Raw genomic sequence first — 26450 nt, forward strand, 5'->3', positions numbered from 1 at the left:
CGTTGAATTTTTCCTCCACAAAGGATAAAGTCTTGCTTGCATAGGAGATGACTTTATTGACCTTGTCATGCTTTTGGTATAATACTGTAGTCAAGCATGTATTTTAGAACCCTGTCTCCAAGAAGAACTCCTCAATGAACTTTCTACTGTAATTAGTCAGTCAAAGGAGGCTCCTTAACTGCCGCAGAGTTGTGAGCTCTTTTAGTTTCTGGAGTGCTTCTACTTTCTTTTCCTGGGGACAGAGACCTTCAGGAGTCATCTCATGCCCCAAGAAGTTGACACAGGTCCTGCACCACTGTGCCTTTTGGAAAGAGAGTTTTGTTCTGGCAGCCCTCAACTGTGTCAGAACATAACGGATCTCTGCTATGTGTTCCTCCACAGTTGAGCTTTTGATTAGAACATCATCTACATAGGCCAGGTTACCCCTTTCACCCAGGTCGGGCAGGGCCTTATGCAAAAATATATTAAATTCATTGCCGGAGTTGATGTATCCAAAGGGAGTCCGGGTCCAAGTGTACTGCTGCCTCCGAAGGTAAAGGCCAGCTTGTATTGGTCCTCCCTACTGACCGGTACAGTCAAGTACCCATTGGTCAGGTCAATGTCAGTGTATACCTTTGACCCCTGGATCTAGGCCAGCCCTTGGTCAACGTAGGGAAGAGGTCATCAGGAACTGTGGACCCGTTTGTTTATCTCCCTTAGGTCAGCACAGAGTCTCCACAGGCTGTTTGGTTTCAAAATCCCCAGCACCGGATTATTGAAGGTGCTGTGGACTGGACAAATTATCCCACGGGACTCCATGGATGCAAGAGGCAAGCAATATTGCTTCACAAACACTGGAGTCATGCAAGGGTCCTTGGGAATTGTTTTTGTGTGATTTCGGTGGGACCACAGTCATATGAGTCCACCACAAAGAGAGCTTGAAAATGTAAGAAAACTTGTTTCAACTTTTGCTTTTGCTCCAGAGTCTCACAGGCATCAGCTAGGTTGACTCTCTCTTCAACCATATGCCTGAAGCCCGGAAAGACTTCTGGTTTGGCTATCTCAGCTGCCTCCTCCAGCTGGTTGGAGAAGTCCCTTGTTAAAGTACTGACTTGGACTGATGGCTTTAGATGGGGAAGAAAGTCCTGGTGGACTTGAAAGATCACCTCATCCCTCCTGAAGTCACAGGTCACCTCTTCCATACCATAAGGGCAGGAAGAGTACACCAGCAAATACCCCCCATGCCGGGTGAAGATCCTGACTGGTGTTGTGTTTTGTCGCTATCACTGTCAAAACAGTCATTGGGGAATTGTCCTACCAGTTCATTACCTAAATCTATGGAAAAATGACGGTCATCAACCACCATTCCAATAATGGTGCCTGCGCCCAGAGTGATATTCCTAAGGTCGCTGTTATCCACCACTATTGGAATGGTGTTGTGTTCTGTATTGACTAGTGGTGTTGGGTTTAACCCCAACCCTTTCTTTTGGAAATGGGCATTGAGGTGAACATATGTGTCAGGATTTTTCAGTTTCTGTCCTCTTTTCATTTTTACTTTGAGTGTGAATTGTCTGGTCCATTCTGGGATGGTGACTTCCTCTCCAATCTGCACTTTAACTGCATATGGCAGCAATTGAGCTGACCGAAATGCTTTCTCTGGGTCATCAAAGTCCATGGGATTACCCGCTAATCGGGACCAGGCTTTGAAGTTTATTAGGTCCAAACTAATGGCAAAGTGATTGAGAATATCACTGCCTAAATAAAATGCAGCAGGGACATCTCGTACGACCCAAAAATGATGGACTATGCTCTTGTTGCCTATGGACATTTTGAGCATACACCTGCTAGGCAGAACATGTTTGGAATTGGGTGTTTCGAGGTCCATTTCCCATTTGTCTATCAATTTAAATGTGGGAATGGATAGATCTTTTGGGAGTTTTCGGAACATGGCCTCACTGATGAAGCTCTTACTGTTGTTCACGCACACTCGGGCGAGAACAGAGTCCTCCCCCCCATTTAACTGAATGGGGATGAACAACTGTTCTCCAATTTTCTGAAGGTCAGCCAAGCTTTGAGCTGGTTTCTCATCATTTTGGACTATAGATGTGGGATTTTTTGATTGTGAATTGGTATAGAATTTCACAGTATTTCCTTCCAGTGTGGAATGCCACTTGAGACTGGAAGGGAGGTTGATTTTCAGAAATGGAGAGGACTTCCCATCACCATTTTGTTGTCCTACTGCAATTACTGTCACGTCAGGGATTTGGTTGTTTTGAAAATGGAATTCAATTTGGTCAGGTTTTTGTTCAACCATGTGGCATGTGCCATTTAAACTAACATGGTTGACACTATGTTTTAATTTTATTAGACGGTTAGTCTGGGTCCAGAGGACCTTGTTTACACAATCTAGGTAGGATGTTATTCCCTAGTAAACATGGTGTGCCTTCTGGAGTCACAACTATGACCAGGTGTTTCACTTTGTGTCGCCCAATTTTAATGTCTAAATCCGCAGTCCTCTCGACAGAATTTCATTCCCATAGAAGTTCTGAAGTTGCCCAGGAAGAGGAGTGAGAGGGATCTGGTATCTCTCCCCCTTCCTGAATTCAGCTGATCAAAGGCCCTTTTTGACAGAAGGGTGGCTTGGGATTCAGTGTCCACCAGTGCCAAAAATGTACATTGTCCCTGTATTTAGACCGGGGCATAAAATCTTCCCTCCTTCTCCCCAAGGGGTCAAAGATAATGCACATTTTGGGCCAATTGGTGGGTTAATTTCTCTACTCTTGATTCTGACAGAGGGGTAATTTGGGCAGGATTCTGTTTGGGAGCTTGGGAACCTGTAAGAAAAAGGTGACAGTTGGATATTGGGGAGGTTTTGGACTCCCCTGGTTCTGATTCTGGGCTGCCCTCCCCCTTTTTGGAGGCGGTCACTAGGACTGGTTTGGTCAAGGTGATTTTCTGGCTGGTCATTCTAGGGTTCAATGATGGGCGGTTTTAACTCAGGCCCCACATCTACCCAGTCTTGATTAGGATTTCTTGGGAGCCACTTTTCTTTGGGAGGAGTTCCCCCATCCCTGAAGGAAAAGATCCTTTCCCCAGAATACTCTGGGGACCCCTCTCCTTCAAATTGGAAGATTCTAACCTCCTCCACATAATGGGTATTTTTAGGGCCTTTATTTCTCCTACCTGCCCTCTGTTCCTTAGTTTGCAGACTTTCAGGGGCAGGAGATTTTGATTCCGGTTCCTGGGTTTCCAGCAGCTTTTCACAAGTGGGGAAGGAAGTGTCCTCTAAGGCTTTACACCCCCTTTCCCCTGAACCTCCTCCCTGGGAACTGGTGGGTTGTCGGGGTTCTCTACCCGGCATTGCTCTGGAGTACCAGACCCTTGATTTGAGGGGTTCTGAGTCGACATGTTCATCTGAGGGTTCTGCTGAGCCCTCAACATGCGACCCAGATCCTGTGACAAGTTCTGGACCTGGCGCTCCAGTTGGGACACCCACTCTGGCTGGTACGGGGTTCTCTGGTCCATCCTAGGTTGATCACGGGAAGGGTAACTGTCCCTTCTCCCATAATACCCTTGGTTGGGATAGTTCTGGTACCCCTCCACCCTTGGCCTCCCCTCTCTCTGATTGGGCTGTCTGGGCTCAGGAAAGTGGGGAAAGAAAGAAGGGTTGTTTTGGGAGTTGATGTTTGGCGGGTACCGGGGAAAGAAGCTCAACCCGGCATTTGGGGGATTACTGCCCTGCTGGGGAAAGTTAGGAGGGAAGTTTCCTGGGTTGGCAGTACCTCGTTGGTCCTTCCCCCCCCCCCCTGGGCTGGGGGAGTCCACACACAGCCCAGGATGGGTCTGTTGCCCTTGTAACGGGGCTGATATAGTCAGGGGAGTTAGTTAGGGGTCCCATTTGTGGGGTAACCTCCTGACTACCTGTTTGGGATTGGCTCGAGGTCCTTCTGAGTCTTTGGTTAGGAGGATTTTGCACAGGAATTTTTTTTAGCCCCCCCCCCATTTCCAGATCTAAAATTGGGGCAACCTTCAACTCTGCCACCTTAGCAGCAGCAGGGGTGTTGGTTGGTTTGGGGTTTTTATGTGTACTTTTATTCTCTACCAGTTTCTGCACTTCATAAATGCAAGTTGCCTGTTCAATGACCCAGTCTAGTGATCTCTTCTCATGAAAGTCCCTCACCAGCTGGGTCATGATATATTTAGGGAGTGCATGAAAGAAGGTATTAATGAACTCCCTACTGTCTGTGCTCACCCTCCTGGTGGTCTGCGCAAAGGCACGTTTAGACTCTTGTACACATTCTTGTGGGGCCTGGTCTTCCCCACATTGCAGGTTGTAGGCCGCCTTGCGGGCCTCTTGAGGATTCCTTTGGATGGAGAAATGCTTTAAGATGACCGCCCTATAGGTGGACCCTCTTGAGTGTTCTGATCCTCCAGCCCCGCAAAGAAGCTGGAGTTTTCGGGGGAAAATGTCCACTTGGCATATTGAATGCAACTCTGGCTGTCTTTCAAATGGAAAGTATGCATCATTTGCTCATATAACTCGAGGTGCTCCACAACTGAATATTTGGCATTTTTATGATAGGGAGTTATGATTCTCCTAATGGCCTTGATTTGTTTCACGGGATGTTTCAGTAGGGCCCTCTTAATTTTGTTGGCCCTTTTAGTCTTAGTCACCCTTGTCCACTCATCCTTTGACTCAGAGGCACTGCTACAGGAGGTGGCTATCTGATCCTCTAGGCTCTCCCTAATTCTGGGAGCTTGGGAATGGCTTGCAGAATGTGGGGGCCTAATCTCATGAGACCTGTGGTGCTCAGAAGAGTCTTCTGACTCTCCCTTGCTCCCAGTGTCATGAACCAACGAACTCGCCCCTTCTGGGCTTCCTGGTCCCTGTCACGTCGGGCCTTACACTCCATAATACTACCAACATGGCGGCAAGCTCAGCACGCTGCTCGCCAGTCTTCACGTTCTACGCAGCGTCCTCTATAAAGAAGCCACACCCCCGCGGCCCCGCGCGTCTCAACGCTGCTGCTAGCTGTGATTGGACGTGTGTTCCAAACTCCTCTAGCGCTACTTGCTATTTCCTGGCTCCTGGATTCCCTTCTTTCGACTTCTTCCTTCTTTTCTACTTCCCGGAATCTCTGTGCCGCTTCCGCGCTCCCCCAACACCTTCTTCTCCTGGAGTTTCCCGTGATCCTGGACATCGAAGCTGAATGTAATCTGGAAGCCGAGCACGGCCGAGCGGGCTTATTTAAGTCCCGAACCATACGAAAGAAGACTCCACCCAAGGAGGACATCAGGCAACATAGACAGGTGAGAAGGGGGAAACCTGTGACACCCATGATTGGCTGAGTACCCTCCCCCCACTGCTCTAGCTGGGAAGAGGTCTTTAAGACTCTCATTGTGGGTCTAGTTTCAAGGAGTTCCCCACAAATTTGACAGACTGATCCTTTGGTAGGTGGTATTTTTGAGGATCCAGTTCTCTGCTTCTCCCCCCACTGGAGTCTTCCTGATCAGAGAGGCTAGACCTAACATTTTGGAGCCTGTACAGCGATGCCCGCCCATCCATTTCTGGGAGGCGCTGATCTGCCAGTCCCATGTTTCCCATTCTACTGAAGTCTACCGTCCCTGTGGCCCTTGGTTCATATGAGCTAGTGGACATGAAGGCGGCAGAGTCCATGGAACGGAAGGGATTAAAGTCCCCGATGACAGGGGTCCTGAGGTTATGCTCAGGGGTTTCTCTGTCCCTTCCTGCCTCATCTCTTTCAGCCCATATTCCCTGTTAACATGGCAAAATCAGATTCTTTTGCTCCACTATTAAGGCCTTACTGGTCTCAATGATTTGCTCATGCATAGCTATCTGTTTGTGGAGCCTATCATTCTTTTCACAGAAAGCCTCATTGTCTCTCTGTGCTTCCTGCCTGGATTGGAAATACTGGGCCCATTTTTGCTGCAGGAGACTCACCTCCTGAGTTTGGTCATTATTGGTCTGAGTGTTCTTTGCCAGAGCATCCTCCACCCGCCTGGTGTGCTCTAGTAGCTTTTCATATTCCGTTTTAATTTCACTAAACTCCTGAAGAGCCAGCTTTCTGTCCTCTAACTTAATTTTTAATTGGCTGACTTCCTGGCCTAAGGCGTCCCTCTCCTGAGTTAGAGTGCCCCTCTGTGCATCCAGGTCATCCCTCTGTTTTTTAAATGCACTAGATTTCTGGCGCTCCTCATCAAATTCCTCTTGAGAGTGGATGTCTTTAATAATTAATTTATTATTTTCCTCTTTGAAGGAATCTATGTGGTTCTCTAAAGCGGCTATCTGTTATGCGCATGCTCTGTTAAAAGTTAATTATTGCGCCAGTTTCTGTTGACTATGTTGTAAAGAGTCAAGCCTTTCCTGACATTCTTTTTGCATTGTCTGTACCTGAGTATTTTGTTCTGCATTCTCTTGCTGTAAGAGAGCCAGATCTTCTTTTAGTTTGGTGATATACTGCCTAGCCTCTGTGTCTGATTCTTTGCTTTCCTGGAGCCTTTGCTCTGCAGAGTCCAGATTAGTCTGGATTTTCTGCAGTGCTTCTCCTTGCTTCTTTGCCAGATCTATGTTGTCTGCATGCTTTTCCTGTATGATTCCTATGTGGAGGCACAGGTAGGTCGCTATTTTGGCAATTTTACACTGCTCCTCTTTTATTTTTGGGGCCATGTACAATTCGCTAAGCGCTTGATGTAATGGACCCTTGTCCTGCCATGTATCAAGGTCGATTGAAGTGACTTGTTTCATACCTGTTCTGGCCACTCACCCCTGACAAACAGTTTCGACACCCCTGACGAACAGGAAGTGTTCCCTAGCAATATTAATTTCCACTGGGGTCGCCATCTCAGAAATATCAATTTCCTCATGGTTTATTTCAGGGTTAATTTACTTTTGCAAACAGGCCCAATTATTGTGAGTGTTTCTTTTGAGGGTTGCTTGTACAGTTTAGCACAGTATGCCAACCCAACAAGGTGTCTGTACCTTTCAGGCTAGTATGCTGTGTTAGAATGTCACAGGTGGTATTTCACTTCAGAATCGCGGCACAAGCCCCTAAGCTGTAAGGGATTTCAATCAGGCACACACCCAGGTCTCGCCAAGCAGGTAGTGCGCAAATGAAACCCTTATTTTATTTTTGTCTATAAGTTCAATATTCTGAATGATATACCACTCATATCACACCCTTCTTAAAATACCCCCCAGGTCACAATGAACCAGGAATAAGGCTAGTTTGTAAGGGTAAAGATGTATTTATTTAATATTTAATCACACATAGGTTTAATATAGATATATAATGGGCAGCAATCACCCAAAGGGTGAATGTACAATTCAGAAAGATAAGCAAAGCAATTGAATTCACTTATAAGGAGGCAAAATAGAAAACACAGGGAAAAAGAACAGTTTGTTTTGCACACAGATAGCATTTAGGTTAATGTTCCCCCTGCAACGTTTTGTTTAAATACAAAGGAGCAATTATACACCAATGTGAGTAATCAGCAGGTTTTCAGAAATGAAACACAATGTCTAGAGTTATAGGAAATCCTCCCTCCCACACAAGAGAGAAAACCTTATTTTGGCAAATAACACTTTGAAATGACAGGTGGAAATGGCTTGGTGAAATACTGGAAAATTGTCAAAATGCTAAAATGAAGACAATTTCTACAGAAAGCAATGCTAAACAGGTCCTAACATGCATGGGCTATAATATGAACCACAATATATATTTCAGATCAGGATGGGATGGAAAAAGCACTTCGAAATGGGCAAAAGACACGTGTACTTTGGCTGAAATTGCAAATTTGCAGCAAACATTTACTATGCGATATTGAAGAATAACAGGTAAAATACAGTTGTGAAGATAGCTAAGAAAGTTAGGTATCAGTGGGAGTTGAAATTTCGTTTCTATCTTTAAAACTGTGGGAGTTATAGAGGTTTTAATGAGAGGAGTTTTTCGAAAATAAAGATGCGAATTTGGGTAAGAACTTCAGTTTAAAACCAGAAAATATGGATTATGCTTTTACTAAAGACTAGAGCATTCAGACATGACAACCAGTTTGGGACGAAGTAAGCTCTGAGACTGATTCATGCCTTCAGTAACAGATCCCCAGCGCCTTCCCCGGCGGAACCAGTCCAAACACTCGAAGTGGGATTTATTGATCAGATTTAAACAAATAAAAACGACTATGCAAATGACGCTTTAGCAAATAGACAAGATAGGATAGCACTAAAGATTTTGACACTTTTACTGGTTATAAAAATAAGGATAGTTCAGAGATTATGGTGGAACAAGATAAGGCAAGATATACAATAGTTCTCTAGCATCCTGTTAATACTCACAATCCAATGGGATTTAAGATTTTTGGACCGTCACAGTTCTGGTCGATGGATCGGGTCTATCAGGGAAGGACAGCACATCAGCTAGGCCGGTCGCCGGAACTGCACGGGATCTGCCCTTCTTGTTTCTGGATATTTCAGATCAGCGGGATGGCGAGTTCAGCGGGCAAGCATTTATGGTAGCAAGCCAGATAGTTTCAGGATGCTTCCCCCCACCACAGCGGTTCACTGGGTTGTTAGGATTAGTTGAGGATTGAGGCCTAGCTGAAAATGGTTCAGCTACTGGTTGGCCTGGTGGTTGGCATCTGGATGTAGAAGGATGTTGAAGGCTGGTGTTGAACGCTGGATCAAAGTGCTTAGCTGGAATCAGAAGAGAGAGTGTGTGTGTTGTCAGATGTCCCTATTCATCCTGTCAAATGACATCACCAAATGGGTGTATGGGCCGGCTTAACTAAACTTGCCCCTGTGAAATGGGATTGGATCAGAGCCTCACCTCCGCCTTGCATCCGGGTGATTGGATCAAAGACAGATAATGTCAGGTTTATGGTTTGATTTTTTACAATACTTAGAAACCGCCCCTAGCCACTAGTATCAAAATCAAATTTTTTCCTAAATACCTATTTATACATTTGTAACCTCTACAAAAATCACATACAAGGATTACATATTTTATAGAGTATCTGTTCATCAAATTCCCACAGCTGTGAGACCTTATTTCACCTTTCTGCAGCCTTTTGTCCATTTCGCCATGAAAACATTTTCCAAAATGTCTCCAAATTTCCACAAATATGCGCATTTACCATAGCAATGTGTGGGCAAAGTTTAACAATTCTAGCATAAATACAGTTGCCATAAAACCACATTTATTGCCATTCCTGTTCAGAATATGCTACACAGTTCCACCAACTTTTCAAATGTAGGGCCAAAAATTAGATTAACAAATCTGCCCGTTTTATATTTTTCACCACTTCTGATAGTGAGTTATAAATCTCTAAAAAAAATGTTAATTACCTATTCTTTAGCAGCAAATGGTCAGCCTTTTGTCTGTCTCTGCGGGCAAGGAGCAGCCCCACCTTTGGGATTTCCTTCTGCAAGCCTAGTTTATGACCTCTTCACACATCCATTTCCTTGCCTGGAGAATCTGCCATTGTTCAGTCCCTGGCAGCAGACACAAGTCTGGCATACCCCACAATTATCATGTGTCAGTGAACATCTGCTGAGAGCAATGCCCTCCCCTTGGGTGGAAACCTGTTTGTCAACCCCTTGCAGGCCCAGCCAGCCTAGGTTAATTCTTAATTTCTTGACCTGAAATGCAGCATAAAACAAACTTGTTGCATCAGATAACATATATAATTTACATTCTTGAATTAAACCTCTGGGATCAAAACAACTGAGATCTGTGTTCCTTTCAGCAACAGTCTTTTTATATTTACTAATCCGGCAGACCTTTAGTTTAGACAACCTTAAAGTTTAATCAGGAGAGGCCATTTGACAGGGGCTGTCACTCACAGGTAGCCCAGTGTGGCTGCACAAAGATTTTTTTGACAGGGGTTGTCATTCATGGGCAATCCAGTTTTGCTGAGAAGGTGTTTTGTTCTTAACATTTCAGGACATTGTAAATTCACGGTGCTTCATTAGATTAAATGAATTGTAGCGCCAAGCAAGATTTTGAGTGTTGGAAAGTGTTATGTACAGGCATTTTGAAGTCTCAACAGCAAAGTAAATGTTATTTACAGGCAAATTTTGGAGTTTCACTTGCAAAGCGCTGCTTCTCCCTCTGCACTCTATGTTTACTTGTCATGGAGCGCACCAGTACTTTTTCTGCAGCGTGTTCTCTGTTCCACCACACATGCACCATGGGTGGCAGGTTGTGCAGCCATCTTTTTGTGTGTTGAAAAACACGGTTTTGGGCACACAAGGGTTTTTGCTGCCATTTTACTGTTTCTCGCACCATAGATAGCAGAGTGAGGCTGCATAGTATAGCAGAGTGGGTCAATACATCCCACATCCCGCAGGGATCTGCCCTGTACCGTGTTGCCAGCCTCCATGGGGTTAACCACAAGCCCCGCCCACAGGAGGTCAGACCGCCGTGACATTGGGCGAGAGAGTTGGGGGGGATTGTGAGAAAAGCGCGGTTGGTGCCAGTTAGAGTTTGGCAGTGAGAATAGAGGGAGGTTCTGAAACCCTTCTCCGTGTGCGTGCATACTTTCTTTTGTGCCCGAATCCTGGGTAACACTGGTGACGAGGACGGTCCCAGTACGCCAGACCTCCCTCACTGCCTGCTCCTCCTCCTCCTCCACACGGGCAGTCCGCCCGATGCTTGAAAACCAAGCCCTCTTCCTCACGGGCATTTCCGCCCCAACGCTCATGAAGCCAAGCTTTCTTTTCTTCAACGCGAGCGGCCCACTCGATCCTCCTCCTCCTGCCACCTGTCATGGCAACCCGGATTGTGCATCACACGGGCAGCCCGTCCATCCGTCCAGCTCCCATTCCAGTAAACCAGTGATCCCGCTGACCATGCGTTTTGGCCCAGGGCAGCCCGCCCCGCCTTTTCTTCCCACGCCAGCCCCCCGCGGCGTGCCGCAGGACACAACACGCAGCCCGCCTCATCCCCACACCAGGCGGCTCACGCAGCAGTTTGTAGTGAAGTTTTCGTCCTCCACTCCCTGGGAAACGTACACCCAGCAGCCCACAGCATCTGCAGGGCCCAAGGAGTCTGCCAACAAGCAACACGTAGGACACGCAAGCCCCGTGGGCAGAAAACTGTGAGTAGAGACACCCTCTGGCACACAGACTATCTGAAGTCCAAGAAGTGCAATGTGGCCAACAGACCCATAGCTAATACACACATGCCACAAGCCACCAGTTTGCCACAACCACCATTCTGCAGACGTCCTCACTGCAGCAGTGTCTCTGAACCATAGGCAAAGGCCACGCTAGCCAGTCCGCCCTGCAAAATGAGCAACCCTGGATCACCGTAGCCACCACGTGCATCCAAGTCCATCCAGCTACGGATGACGCCCCGTTCTCCACGACGCCACAGGCCACCAAGGGGCCGAGATGGACTGAGTGGATGGAGGATTTCCACCATTTTGTCAGAGGATCAGGGGATGGAGACTCTCCATTCTTAAACAACATTTATTTTAACCTGGTGGGGGGGGGGGGATCAAAACCATTGTCAAGACTGTACCTGCAACAGAACAAAGTGACTTTGCAAAACTGATCAGCGCTCTGGACAAGCTACTTATAATCGAGACTAACCGCGATTATGAAAGATACCTGTTCAATCAGTGCTCCCAAAAGCAACAAGAAACTGTAGATGAGTTCATAACCAGACTAAGAGTAAAGGGAATGCACTGCAAATTCGATGAGTACTCCCTGGATGAAGCAATCCATCTGAGACTCATAGAAGGGTGTCTATTGCCCGCACTAAAGAAGCAACTGTTAAAGAAGCCTCTCACCATCCCTGAAGTAAGCGAGCTTGCCCGTATATTAGAAAGAGTCGATGCGCAAGCTGCGTCCATGACTGGCATCAACAATCCAAAATAAGACTCATCGGAACTCATAGCCGCGGTCCAGCCACCTCACCAATATGATAAGGGTCCACAGTTTCACAGGCCACAAACAGCAAAAATTCCACGGCAACAGAGACAATGCCACCGGTGCGGCATGGCATACCCGCACTCAGGTTACTGCCCAGCGCTATCACAATGATGCACAAACTGTGGGAGGGAAGGAAACTTTCATTCAGTATGTCGAGAAGGGAGACCCTTCCCTACGATGCCACCCCAGTTCCCGAGCAGAAGGCCGTTCCGCCCAACGCCCCCACAGGCCGGGATGCAAAGATACTACCAACAGAATCAGCGGAGACACGTAAGAGCGGTTGACGAATATCAAGGTCACAAATACGCCCAGGCTCAAAAATACTATGACTGGTCACAACAGCTGATAGACGAATATGACAATCCCCCAGAAGAGCATGGTGAGGACACACAATATTATGATCCACCAGCAACTGCATACTACATGGTGTCTCTGTAATAAATCAAAACTAGCCTGTCTCATGCAGCAATCATCTAGGCAAGTGGGGAGTCCCCTGAAGCTCCTAACACCTCCCCTCCCTCTCAAAAAGAAAGAAGGGTTTGTGCAAGGGATCCCAGGGAAACCCTCCAGGGGAATAAAACCCTGCTGGAACGGAAGAGGAGCTGGGTGGACCAAGTCGTCCTCTGGAAGCTGCTCCTTGGGATGAAAGGACTCACAGGTTCTCGTTGCGGAATCCCGAAGAAGTCTGGACACTAGCGTGTCTGGAAGAGTAGTCTAACAAAGCTTGTTGAAGGATCGTGGATAACGGTTGTAGGTGGCTGAACAGAACGCAAGGTTGCGGGGAAGAAAAGAAGGAAAAGGGTAAGTACAGGAAAGGATTTGGGTTACATGCACCCTAGCTGCAAACTCATGTAGCGTCTGGGGAGAGAAGTGACGCACAGAGCCTCGGATCTGCTGTGTCATATCCGTATTCCCTGGAACCACGTGATGACATCAGAGGACGTCCGACATCCAAACACGAAAACACAGCACCGCAGCTTTGGAGAGGAGGAGCCATGTTGGGAGAAGGGAGAAAACACTGGTAACCTCCAGCGTTGCCTAAAAGAACGGTGGCACCAGCGAGCCGTGACAGTCTGTTTACCGTGACGTCACGCGCTCTTGCGCGTGATGTCATCACACCGCCTATGTCACTTCCGTGACATACGCGGTTGTAATTTACTCCACTGTGCTATGGCGCTCGTTTGAAACCGGCACGGGATTATCCCATTTGATTTTCCGCTACTCGGTTCACTGAGTAAGTATGCTTATTGAGATGCTGTCTATGGATATTACTGTCTGAATATCAGACCCACATTATATTAACTTAGTTTTGAGAGAGTAGGTTTTCTCTAATTTTGATTTAAATAATGTTCATCTAGCTAGACGTGCACTTTACCGTCTACTCCTACTGGCCATTTCATGTCTCTCTTTCCTCATTAGTGCTTTCAATCTCTAAGTAACGTATCCAATTATTTTGTTCTGTTACATTTGGGCAAACGCCATTATTTAATCGCATTAATTCTTGCAGGCTATCTATGGTTACAAGCCATTCCGGCAGAACTTTGCTTCAGCTAATTGTATTCAATAGACCCCTTTCTTGTGATGTCCCCAGTCAACACCTGACCAACTGTCAGATATGTAGACTATGCCCTATCAAGTTTTTCTACTTCTGCACGTGGTTATCATCCTAAACTCATGTTCCATTTTAATTTTATCCTGTTCATATTTACAGGACTCCAAAGTGGGGGATCTCTAAAGTATTCGTTGGTAAGTGTTATTCTGATCTCACTTATCAGTTAACTCCTGATATATATATTTTTTGATTTATATTTCTTCCCCACTGTTGCATGTCATTATTATCAAGCCACAGAAGCTTAGCTTACCTCATGCTCTAATCAATCACATCACAATACTGTTAACTTTATTAAGAATTTGATTTACTTGCTATCTCATTAGCTTTTCATGGGCTAGGATCGTATGCTGGTGACAATGTGATGTCAGTGGACCAAATTTTGGTTTGAATAATACCACATTGACAGTTCAATTGCCATATTTTGGACAATTTCAACTAATTAGTTTCATTTTTATATGATCTCTTTTCCTGACATTGGCGATCTTCATTGAACTCCATTTTGCCCTGACTCCCAACCTGAATTGTAGTATGATAATTTTTTTACAAATCATTTTTTGACTTTTTGATCTACTGTTTCTTTTATTGTTTGAACATTTACTTTTCAACATGATTGCTGCACGACATCTTTTCATTTACTTGTACATTTGCTCGTGCCTAATATCACGCACATTTTGTGATGTTATCTTTTTTGTTTACCAATGTTTTCTGTTGTTATTTTTTAATATGTATTATGTATTTGCTTGGTTCTCATGTGTCGGCTGATCGCAACTGAATTAAAATCACAATTTGATTTTCATATTTAAGGGACCATCAATTTCTTTGCTGGTGCTGAGCGCATCCTCATCCCTCACCACCAAATCTGTGTTGTTTAATAGCCTGCTGGTAATTAAATATTCCATTCTATGAAGTAGTCATCCGAACAAGGGCAAGCTCTTGTGTCGGTTAAATACAGGGTGATAGTTCTAGTGGCGATCCAGTCTAACACATTGCTGCTTAGATGTGTTGGCTCCTTAGATATGATTTTAAAATACATACTGCTTAGCAGTTTTTCCAGGTCTCTGGCCTCTCTGTCTTTTGGATGGCCCGAACCAATAATTAATGTCCCCCAGGACTATAGTTGAGCTGTTTGGTATATTTAAGGTGGTGAGCAGGTAGGTAAGGTCCTTGTTGAAATTTGGCATGGTTTCGGGTGGCAGTAGATGAGCACAAGGTTTATGCAACAGTTCTCATTTGAGACTAACTTTATGTAGATAATCTTACAATTGTGGCATTCGATAGAAGATTCATGCACCGGCCAGTCTGATTTAATCAGGAAGGTAGCAACACCTCCTTTACCTTGCTCACGATTTCTGGCAAAGAAGTTGAAACCTTGCAGAGATTGCGCAGCAAGAAGCGCGTCGGAGACCCTGGCAAGAATTTGCTGTGAAGCTGTGGGTCTCAGGAGCGAGAGCGGCTCCTTAACTGAGTGGCCAGACCGGAGATGCCTTCAGCGGGGAAGGGTGTGTTTCCCGAGTGCAGCCAGAAGTTGTAGAGGTTGTACAGCACACGGAGAAAGGAATCCAGAAGCCAGTGAGTTGAACCAGGTGTTCTGATTCTTTGTGTGAGTACTGCCAGCAACAGTATCCAGCTAAATAATCACTGGCGTATGAGCAGAAGTGATGCAAAGTTGATTACTGAGTCTTTATCAAAGGAACACTTTAATTGTAGCACTCGCATGGGGCCGAGTATTCTCTATTTCACTTGCGTGAAGGGTACACGCTGTGAAAACCAATTGTTAAACTTAAAACCTTGTAAAATACATGAAACAGAGTGTCTCTGATGGTTCTGTGTGTTCGGTGTGAGGCAGTGGGAGGCGTTCAGGCGGTTGACAATGGAGACAATGGAGCTGTTTGCTGCCTCTGCCTCGCCGCGGCCCCCGCTAACACAGGCTCATATGCAGCGCTTTCAATCAGAACCTGCAAACCCGACCAAGCACTTGGAACTCCTAGAACGAGTAAGTTCTGAATGCATACATGCAATGCTGATGATTAATTAAATGAACTAACTGATCCATCTATACACCCTCTACTAAGCACCTTATGCGACCACCGCCGGGACTCCCCCACCCTCTTGTTCAGTCAGCGCTTGTTTCTAACATCTGCGCTCCCTCGATAGCTGACCAAGCGGATCTGGTCCAACTACCGCGTTGTAAAGATCCTTTTGACTCAGTTTGAACAATTACGAATTGCAGTAACACGATAACAGGTATGGAGGAAGAATAAAATGGGCCGAGGGGCATGGGTCTGCAATGTATGCAAGCTGGATTTGGGATTCAATTTGTCCAGCTGAGTCATAACACTCAGCCGAAAACTGCTCAACGAGAGCCAGCAAAAATCAGCTGCCCTCATCCAAAAGAGTTTAACTATCAAGGACATGACAAGTGTGAAGGGAACGGTTTGCAAAAAAAAAATAGGTTCTCAAAAACTAAAAGCAAAACTACTATCACTTCGCGTTTTAGCTCTATGCATGATTGATCGTGCAAGCAAAGCCTATGTGAAGCATGAAACAAACCGTCCGATGACACGAATCAGAGTACGAGGTATTTCTCAACACAAGGGAATTGATTCATAGTCTGGAACTGGGCACTCTCTGTAACCAGACAATGATTGAATCTCAGCCACAAGAATGTTACGACAAGTGGAAGGTGCAATTCTTTGCTAGTGGCTGATAAACTAATTAGTGATTTGAGAAATATCAACGCATCCTTAAGCAGTTGCTCCCCGACAATAGATGCATTTGCAAGCCCTATGAACAACCTTGTGGCCTCAAAGGAGAGGTTGTAAAGGACACATTCAGTTGTAAGGACAAAGAAATATATGGAAATGATCATTTGTACCCTCAGCAGTTGTACCGTCCAAATAAAAGAAGACAACTCGATTCTAGCCTAAGCCGAGAGTGGGCGTTTTATGCTCACAAAATACAAAAGTTCCTTTTAGGCAAACATCAAGCAACAAAGAGCAAAGTCAGTTAAGAGAAAGCACAACCGGGAACATCATAAGATCTACTCAAAATAGTTCTGCATTGGATACATCGGATGGGATCACTGAGTCCTTAATGCATGTGAATAATGAAAGAAACCTTCCATCTCACGCGATGAAGTTAACAGATTGTGGTGGAGCAAATGATTAGCATCTCGTACACCAACTACGCGGATGACACGCAGGTGGTTATTCCACTCACTGACAACTACAATGAGGACTTGATCACCCTCACCACCATATACTCCATAATCCAGTCATGGATGGCGGATAATTGGCTTTGCCTTAATAGTGAGAAAACGGAAATCCGCCTGATTGGCTCACCAACTACACTGGGCAATCTGGATCAGCAATACATGTCTTTTAGTATTGACAACATCCCCATTAAGGTTTCCAATAATGTTAAGACACTTGGTGTCTACCTTGACTCGGACGTGACCATGGAAAGACAGGTCAGCGCTGTTGCCGCTTCATCCGCCTACTATTCTAAAGTTCTCAATGCAGCCAGGCCTTTCTTATCCCATCAGAACTGCCTTACCCTAGCTAGGGCAATAATTGGATCAAGGTTGGACTGCTGCAATGCCCTCCTCGTAGGGACCTCATGTAAGAACTCTGCTAAACTCCAACTGGTGCAAAACAACGCCCTCAGAGCGGCTACGGGCACATCAAGGAAAGACCACATCTCTACAGCATGGAGACAGGCTCACTGGCTCCCAAAGAGCGAATCATCTTTAAAACTCTCTCGCTTACACACAAATGCCTTCATGATCTGGCACCACCCTACCTCTCCCAAAGAATCATTAAGCACACCTCCACAAGGCCCCTGAGAAAAAGCTATGTCAACACTATCATCACTCCCAAGTCACTCAGAATCCGCGCTGGGGATCTAGCTTTCCCACTCTGGCCGCCACTCACTGGAACGCTCTCCCCTCTCACCTAAGGATGATCGAGTCCCACCAAGCTTTCCGTAAAGCCATCAAAACCAAGCTTTTTGTATAACTGTCATGTCCCACTGCCTTGGGATCTCTGATGTACTAATGATTGCATGCCCATCTGACTGTTTCAGTTTCACCTACCTTTCATGTCCCAGTCACTGGCTTTCTATGCAACTGCACCTAAGAGACCTCTTTCGGTCACCTGTACTTTCAATTACATTTTCATGTAAGATTTCTTGTAACAGCACCTCGATGCCCCTGGGCTGTAAGTGCGCTATACAAATGCAAATAAATCAAATAAAATAAATAAATAACGAATTAAGACCAAATATAATATCTTCGCTAACGATCACTGTTGCACCATTGATGAAACTATATTAACATTTGAGTAAAAGTTCTAAAGATCAAAACATGCTCATAGCGATGGTGAATTCTAAAATAGCAAACATGGAGAAATTGTTGCGGGAAATGAGACATCAAGTGGCAAATGATTGCAAGAACAATGAAACTTCGGTCAACCAGTTAAAGGATCAGCTAAAAAATAATGCCGAAGATAAACGGCTTCTAGCAGAAGTTGCTAGAGAAGCAGTATTAATTTTAAAAAGACAACAGACAACTCATGATGGAACATTTTGTAGAACTAAAGAACAAACACAAGCAAACAATAGTGCAGGGGTTATCTAAATGGAGAGGATACACCTCACGTCGTTGTTGGAAATATGAACGATATGTTAAATGGCCCAACAACATCTAAAAGATCATTGATGACTTATAATGACTTACCTCCGATTATCATTAATGAGAATGTTAACAATGAGTCAAATAATGAACCTGAGATCCAACTACAACCCTGGAGGTTGTGCACCCTGATGTTGAGACAATCGAAGACGAAATGAAGTCTCTGCTTCCGTTTACTTCTGCTAATGCAGATGGTCTATGGAAAAACCCTGAAGTCTCACTTATAGAGAAAGCTGTGGTCGCCCTAGACAGAGATCACACGTATGCCATCTTCGCTAATGCAAAACGTGGAATGGCACCAAGGAAAGAGGAGAAAATAAAATTCCCTGCTAAAAGATCAAAGAAAACCAAAAATATGCCTAATAGAAAAAATGCCTACTCTAAGAATTCCTAAAAATTCCTGCTGAACATAAAATCATTAAATGTAACGACACAAACAGATTTAAACAAAACAGTGTAAGAACTGGTGCTGAACTAGCATCAAAAGCTCAAGGTGAGTGTATGAAAGCCACCATAGATCTACGAAGTAATGATGCCTTATTAGAAAAGGAAACAAATGAAGAAGATCGAGTAATGGAAGAGCTAACAAATCTCTCAACGTAAGACATGGATAGCGATGATGCAGAAGATGAACCAGAGGATGAAAAAGAGGAGGGATCCTCACCTGATCGGCACAGTAAAAGTGAGGTGCCTAATCAGCACAGTCAGGTAATCGACTACAGAAGAACGTGCACAATAGAAATAACCCCAAGGAAAGATAACAACGAGAAGAACAAAGAAACCGGAAAATCACCAATGTTGAACAAATTCCTCACACTGGACCAGAGGAGGGAATTAGCTTCCTCTAAAGCAGTTACAACAGCAAATCCCCAGTTCGACATGTCTCACGAACTTCTAAACAGAGCCTGCAATCCGTCTAGCACACTGGGACCAAAGGGTGGCAACGGAAGCAGAGAAGTAAAATGTGTTAAAAGTGTTGTAGATAATGATGACTGGCGTGAAGACAGGAGATTGCCCATCACAAATCCAAGGCAACCGACGAACAAGAGGAAAACAATAACCTCAAACTACTGTCTCTTATTAGAAAGAATTTTTCAAGCTGAACACAGGCTAATCTTAAACAGATTTAATGTTCTATAGTTATTTAATCATATTCCTCAACTGAGATCTGTTTTAACAAATTACATCAAGACTGTAGAATTTGTTGACGAAAGAATGACAGATCGAGTGCTCCTCTATATCTATTCAAGAGCGATAAAAGACATTATTATATCATAATTACAGTTTCTTAAATTCTCGAGGCTTTGACATAAAGGAATTGTTTGCAAAAATCAAGCAAACTGGAAACCGGGAAAATGCTGTCTCTCGGAGTAAGGCAAAGGATAATATTGCGCATAAGCCATGGTTGAATGACAGCGTTAAAACGCTGCCACTGAATGTGATCAATCTCCATGACAGTTTGTCTGAAGTCTGTATGCCGGAAGACCTGTTCACAGAAAAGAAAAAAACTATTAAAATTACATTTGCGTGCAATGTCAGAAACCTGGCAACTTCCAGTATAGATGGCAATGCCATGAATGGTAAGAACACCCAAGAAAACTGGAATTGGCTTGCAGGAAGTCTAAACACAAGAAGTGACAGTTAATGCCAACAAAATAACGAAACAAAGTCCTTACAGATGGGTTCTTGGAATACAAGAGGATTTGTCCATCTATTTAACAATAAGCCAGGAGTAATTGACGTCCTTAACATTCTATGTCTACAGGAGACCTGGCTTGCAGCCTCTCCATCTGCGGAAGGTTTTGAGATTTCCTTGAACCCAGCAATTAAGAAGGCAAAGGGCCGTCCGAGGGCTGGATTGATAACGATGGTCAAACGGCAACAAGGTTTACGCAAAGTAAATGCAGTAAACCGTTTGCCATACATACAACAAGTGAACATCGGAATGCAATGCAAAGATCATGATGAAAAACTGAAGTTTTATATATAATTAATATTTACTGGCAGCGTGAATCATCTAATGAGTGGGAATTCCTGGACTTAATTGCTGATGTGATTGATTCAATTTTGACCAATGAAGACCAGGCAAAAATCATATTATGTGGTGACCCTAACATGGAATGTATTATGACATCAGACAACAAGAGCACATTAAAGGTAAAGGTGCCTAAACATCAAGAGCAAATTAAAGCAGCCTGGAAGGAAGAAATGGACTATCGAAGAATGTTTGTATTGAATGGGAATGTCAGAGATGACATACCCCCAAAACCAACCTGGCGATGAGATAAGTCCAATTCTATCCTCAACTGCTTTCATATCTCTGAGAATGTGATAGGGAAAATTCAAAATCTAAAAGTGATATTCATGCCTTATAGTGATCATGATTTGGTCAAAATAGAACTACAGTGCACAAATTCGCTCTGCCAAAATAAATGGAATCATGCCATCAATATAATGCCTGTGAGAAACAGAGTGAGAATGGATAGAGACCAAATTGTAGATCTAACAAGGTTTCTATCTGGAACGACAAAAAGTATAACAAAGGACTGAATCGAATATGCATCAATATTGCAGTTATATGTTGAAACGAAAAGGCAATATCATGATAGCCACTTAAGAATAAACATGTATATGATACTGAAGTTGTTGCCAAAAAAAGGGATCTAAGAAAAATGATCAGGAGGTTGAAGAACGACCCAGAGTGTGACTATAAAACAGAATCTAAACTAGCTAAAACGTGATATAGAAGCTGGCTACATTCCCAATAAAATAATAATGTTGCAGAATGATTCAGAAGAAATGCTTAAGACCTTGACACAGAAGAATACCCGAACATTCTGGGGCATTATTAACAACATGGAGACCACCCAACAATCTATTCAAATTAATATGATGTTTGAAGCCCAATGGATAGATCATTACTCATTGTTGGTAAAAAAAAGAATGATGATCAAGTATAAACAAGCTGAACCAGTGGGCACATGGGACATATGTTTTACCAAATCTGAAATTTTAGAAAATATTCTGAAACTCAGCTCCTCGAGGGCTCCTGACCCTCCTGGCTTGACGAATCAAATTCTCAAACAACATCCTGAAGAATGGGCAGAGTTTTGTAGTGATTTTTTCAATAACATTGCGGCTGAAAAAAGGTTGCTCGCATCCCGGAAAAGCACCATAATAGTGCCTGTTTTCATAAAAGGTGTACTTTCCGATCCTAAAAACTACAGACTGATAGCCTTACCGGACACTGTGGGAAAAATCTTTGCCTCCCAATTGCTTAAGAGACTGACAATGTGGATAAAACAAAATGAGGCATTTGACACGCGCCAAACAGGATTTGTAAAGGGCATTGGCTGTGGGCTGAATTTATTTCTTATCAATCTGCTGAAAATGGAGGTCATTAGCAAAGGAACTAAAATATATTTGGCCTTCGTTGATTTGGCGAGACCTTCGACAGCATTGATCGTGAACTGTTGTGGACTAAGATGGAATTACTGAAATGCCCCCCGCCCCAGTTTGCTCTCTGCCATTAAAGAGCTTTATTCGAATACAGAAATAAAAGTGAGAGTTCAGCAACCAATAAGTACATCAAGAGGCGTTAAGCAAGGTTGCCCCCTAGGAGCCACCGTTTTTAATCTTTTTATCGCGGATGTCGTAAGAGCAATGGATGAAGTTCGCTCATTCGCGCCAAAGGTCAACGGAAACAAAATAAGTCATATGATTCATGCAGACAATATTGTTTTATTGGATGTTACGCCGATAGGCCTACAGAGAAAGCTTCAAGCTCTAAAAACAATATACAGATGAAAACGGTCTGACGATGAATCCAGCAAAAACAGAGATATTAGTGCTAGAGAACATAGTAGGAGCAAAGAAACACACTGGAAAAAGATTTAAGTGGTCTGTGAGCACTAATCAACTCAGACATAAATGATGACCCAATGGTCCTGAAAATCCCAACGAAAATGTACATTTTTAGTTAGTTTCTCCGGGAGCTGCAATCAACAAAAAGTGTGGGAACTTCACCTTGAAACCTGCTATGGAGTTTTACAAAGTGAAAGTTATTCTATTTCTGATATTTGGAGGGGAAGCAATGTTGGAATGCCTGTATTCAATATGGGCCAGGTGTGAAAACACATATTGGACTAAAATCCTACAGATACCAAAAAGTACCCTCACGGCCTGTATCAGATTCTTGCTTGGCTTAACCTCAATAAATGCAAAAGTTACATGGCACATGCTTTATTTATATAGGAAAGCAAGTGGAGCCGACGAACTACAACAATACAAAATCATGAGCACAACATCACAAAAAATAACAGTTGAATCGATTCTAAACAAGTGGAAACAGCTCTGCAAATCTACTCCTACTCAACTGCAGGTCGACATGGAAACTTTGATTCAAAACCCAAATGCAGTCCAAAAAAATAATTGTGGATGCAAGATTGTTGTGAAAATTCAGAGCAGAGAGGCCAACATAGATGCATGGCCCAAGATGCTCCAGAATCAAGAGCTTTGAACACACTACCTGAGTAAATGAAGGTGGTAATGAACTTGAGAAGCAAGGAAAGCTCAGTTGATGACCTTTGTCGGTTCTGTGAGGTAGACACTGAATCCCTGAAACATCTTGTTTTATACTGCAATACGTTAAGAGACCTAAGGACATCATACATGGGTAAAATAATCACAAACTGCCCTCATCTGAGTGGAGACGATTGGTGGAATCAGATGGCGGAAGGATCAGACAAAGAGTTAACGTTTGCACTTATGTTTTATTTAGAACAATTAGAAATTCACTTGGCTGGAAAGAAGATTGAAGGCTGTGGTGAAAGTTGATTAAGAGGACTGCAATTGCACCCAAGTGGTGTGGATCCCGTTCCATAGTTTTAGTGATCTGTTAATGAATTAAGTTTGTGAAAGAATGATCAATTAGTGTGATTTTTTTCAGTGATAGGCTTATGAACTATATTGAGGAAATGCATCGTATATTTTAAAAGTTTGTAATGAACTGTATAAAATTAAAATAAAAAAATTAAAAATAAAAAGTACATGAAGAAGTGGTCGCGTGTGCCCAATTACGATTGAAAACACATTTTTGAACTTAAACCCTTGTAAAGCATATGAAGAAGTGGTTGTGTGTACCTAATTATGATTCTCAGAGGAAAAGTGACCTCTGAATTTCTACTTAGGCAGTCAACCATTGCTAACAAAGAGAAGTCAAGTGTTTAAACATTATTGTTCTGTAAGTTGGAATTTAGCAAGTGTTGCCCAAGCTAAGAATGAACAAGGTATTTCCCTAATTCAGAGTGAAAACAGCCTTTCCCAAATTCCAAGAACAGTTTAAACACTACTGCAAGCCAAATAGAATCTCAGCATTGCCTAAGGTACAAACGTGCAACCATTACCTAAAGCGAAGAGAGTGGCAACTAAGCTTCTGGGTAATTATTCTGGCTAACAATAGACACTGTGGCACGGTGGAGAAGTGATAAAATGGTCAGAAAAGGCCAAATTGACCTCTAACCGGCATTTGTCAAAAAAGAGACAACACAGAGTGTGGTATGCTGAATGCAAGGTAATCAGCTTATTGCTATTTACTGGGGGAAAAATCAAGATTAAAAGCCAAGCTCTCACTCCAGAACTCTCCAACGTTTGAACAGACAACAGGAGTTTATATGGTACAAAAGAGTAATTGTGATGTCACAGTTATGGAAACCTATCGCTCCTGCTCACTGGCTCCCTCTATTAAGCTACATATGGAACCTATATGTGTGCACCCAGGGATTAGACAATCGTTATCTAAGACCCCACCCATGGACCATTCCCTAAAAAAGTGCTACCTCATCATATCTGGAAATTAATTGGTAGGCCCTGAATTACTTCTGCAGTAAAAAAAAGACATGTGCTAATCGGGTACAATACGGTCACACTATCCATGAACTGGCTGCATGATGACACATTTGTGTGTAGATGAGAGAGTGGGAGAGACAAGTGCATTGCCTTATTTTAATTAAATCAAATAGCCCATGTTTGACCTCCCATGCCACGAGTGCTGAGGCTCAAGGCCTTGTTCGCAATCCATAATCGGCATCATGCTCTTGACAGATTTATGAATAATTATTTTGCGAGTCATCCTGTTAAGATTTCATCGCAGCATTTTAGTCGTTTTTTCTTTAGCTGCTTCTTGTGTCTTCCCTTCACGCCTAGCCGGGTGCAGAATACATTAATCTGTCACCTCCTTCTGATTTCCTGAGATGTTATAAACTTGAAACAATTTGCCATGTCTTTGCATCTTGATTTATCTGACAGCTGACCGAACACAATAATATCTTATTCCGCCATGTACACTTCGTGCAAAGGCTCAGCCTTGACATACCTTTGGGTAGCCACCATCCAGCCGCCTACAGCATTTTCCCTGATTTGTTCAAGTGTGTTCAACTGGGTTTTTTTTAAAACAGCAACGCTCAATCCTTTGCTGGATTTAAAATGGCATGTTATGTTTCTTCTGCAGCACACATTTTGCTCTGTATTTATTTGCTGCCTACCGAGAACCTGGTGCATGTCTGTGTCATGATCCGACCATGGAGGGTATGGGATCGTTGGATGGCTTTCTAACTTTCCAACATGTCTTTCATGTAATGGATAGCTGCGGTCTAGTCTTCCAACATGGACACCGCTGATTACTATTTGCGTCCACCTGATGCACAGTTCGGCGTCTTGCTACCCTCTAACAGGTATCAACGGTGTTTTGCTGAACAGTGTTCTGTTCTGTTTTGCCCTTATTGCCCTCTTCTTTTGCATGTTTCAACTTTTCTCTGATTCCTACCTTGTTTCCTGTTCTCTCAGAGGTACGCATGGAATCTACCTTACTTCCAGTCTTCTCCACGGTATGCACAGAGACCTCCTTGCTTTCTGTCCTCACTGCGTTCCACGCAGAGACTCCGTTGAGTTCTCTTTGGATTGTTGTGGTCAACCAGCTACCTTCCTAGGGAGCATACTTCACGTAGTGTGTTCTGTCTACTCGGACTGTGTATTCAGAACCCATCGGTTACCTGCCTCGATATGACCTCTTCATAGTGCATGCTGGATCTCGTAGAGCAATCACCGAAGTCACTTCATTACTCTCCAAAGCAAGTGTGTTGGATTTCTACCAAGGAGTGTCATCAGCCTGAACCAAATCAAGTGTCATCCCCAGGGTCTTTTGGCATTTGCTTTTCCCTGGTTTGCGGCGGGCTACCCGGAGTCCCTGCTGCCGAGCAGGCTGCTTACTAGGCAAGGTGGCCTCTGGAAGATCCCGACCCAATCTCTTCAAGCAGAAAGGAAAGAAAGGAAAGAAGAACACAAGCAAAGCCTGGAGAGAGAGAAGAAAGGACATTTAATCCGAAGAATCCGAGGAAGTCCTTACTGAAGACTCAGGTGAGGAGTGGGCTAGTGAGAGGGGTATTGAACTTGTCACCAAACCAGTTGATTCTGAGAGTTTGTAACACCCTAAAACTATGGCAAGTTTAGAACAATACCAGGAACTGGGAAAAAAGCCATACAAGGACTCACAGTAGAAGTGCAGACCTTGAGAGCTGACAACACTTCCCTCAGGCAGTGGGTTCATCAGAGGGATGAACACAGAGGGGATCTGCCACCCTTATCCTTACCAAGTGGCAAGTATGATGGCAATCCACGGAAGCTAAAAGAATTTCTTGACACATGTGTCATTTACTTCACCTTTTGTCCCAAAGCATATGAATCCGACCGAGCCAAGATCGGATTCCTCATCTCTAATTTAGTAGGCAATGCTTTGGCATGGGCTACCCCACTAGTAACCAACTCAGATCCATTTCTTAATGACTATGGCATCTTTGTGCAACAATTCCGAGGCAGGTTCGAGAGACCTGAAGTGTTATATTCAACTTATAAAATCCTCCTCGATATCAGACAAGGAACATCTGACGTGCAGACCTACGTTTCGTGTTTCCAGAGGGTAGCCACAGAATCAGGTTGGCCTGATACTGCACAACAGATGCTGTTTCGTAGGGGATTACAAGAGGAAATAAAAGACGAATTGGCTAGAGTAGCTAGACCTACGTCTTTTCAGAAATGTTTGGCTTTGTCATTACAGATAGAGTTCGGACTGAGTGAAAGAAAGGCAGAGAAAAGGAAACCCAGGTTCCATCTGCTGCCTCTTTCTAGCCTGCCCTCACTAACCGAAAAGCCAAGAACAGACA

The sequence above is a fragment of the Ambystoma mexicanum genome, chromosome 10, assembly GCF_040938575.1.
Source record: "Ambystoma mexicanum isolate Mex_15411 chromosome 10, UKY_AmexF1_1, whole genome shotgun sequence".
Taxonomy (NCBI): Eukaryota; Metazoa; Chordata; class Amphibia; order Caudata; family Ambystomatidae; genus Ambystoma; species Ambystoma mexicanum.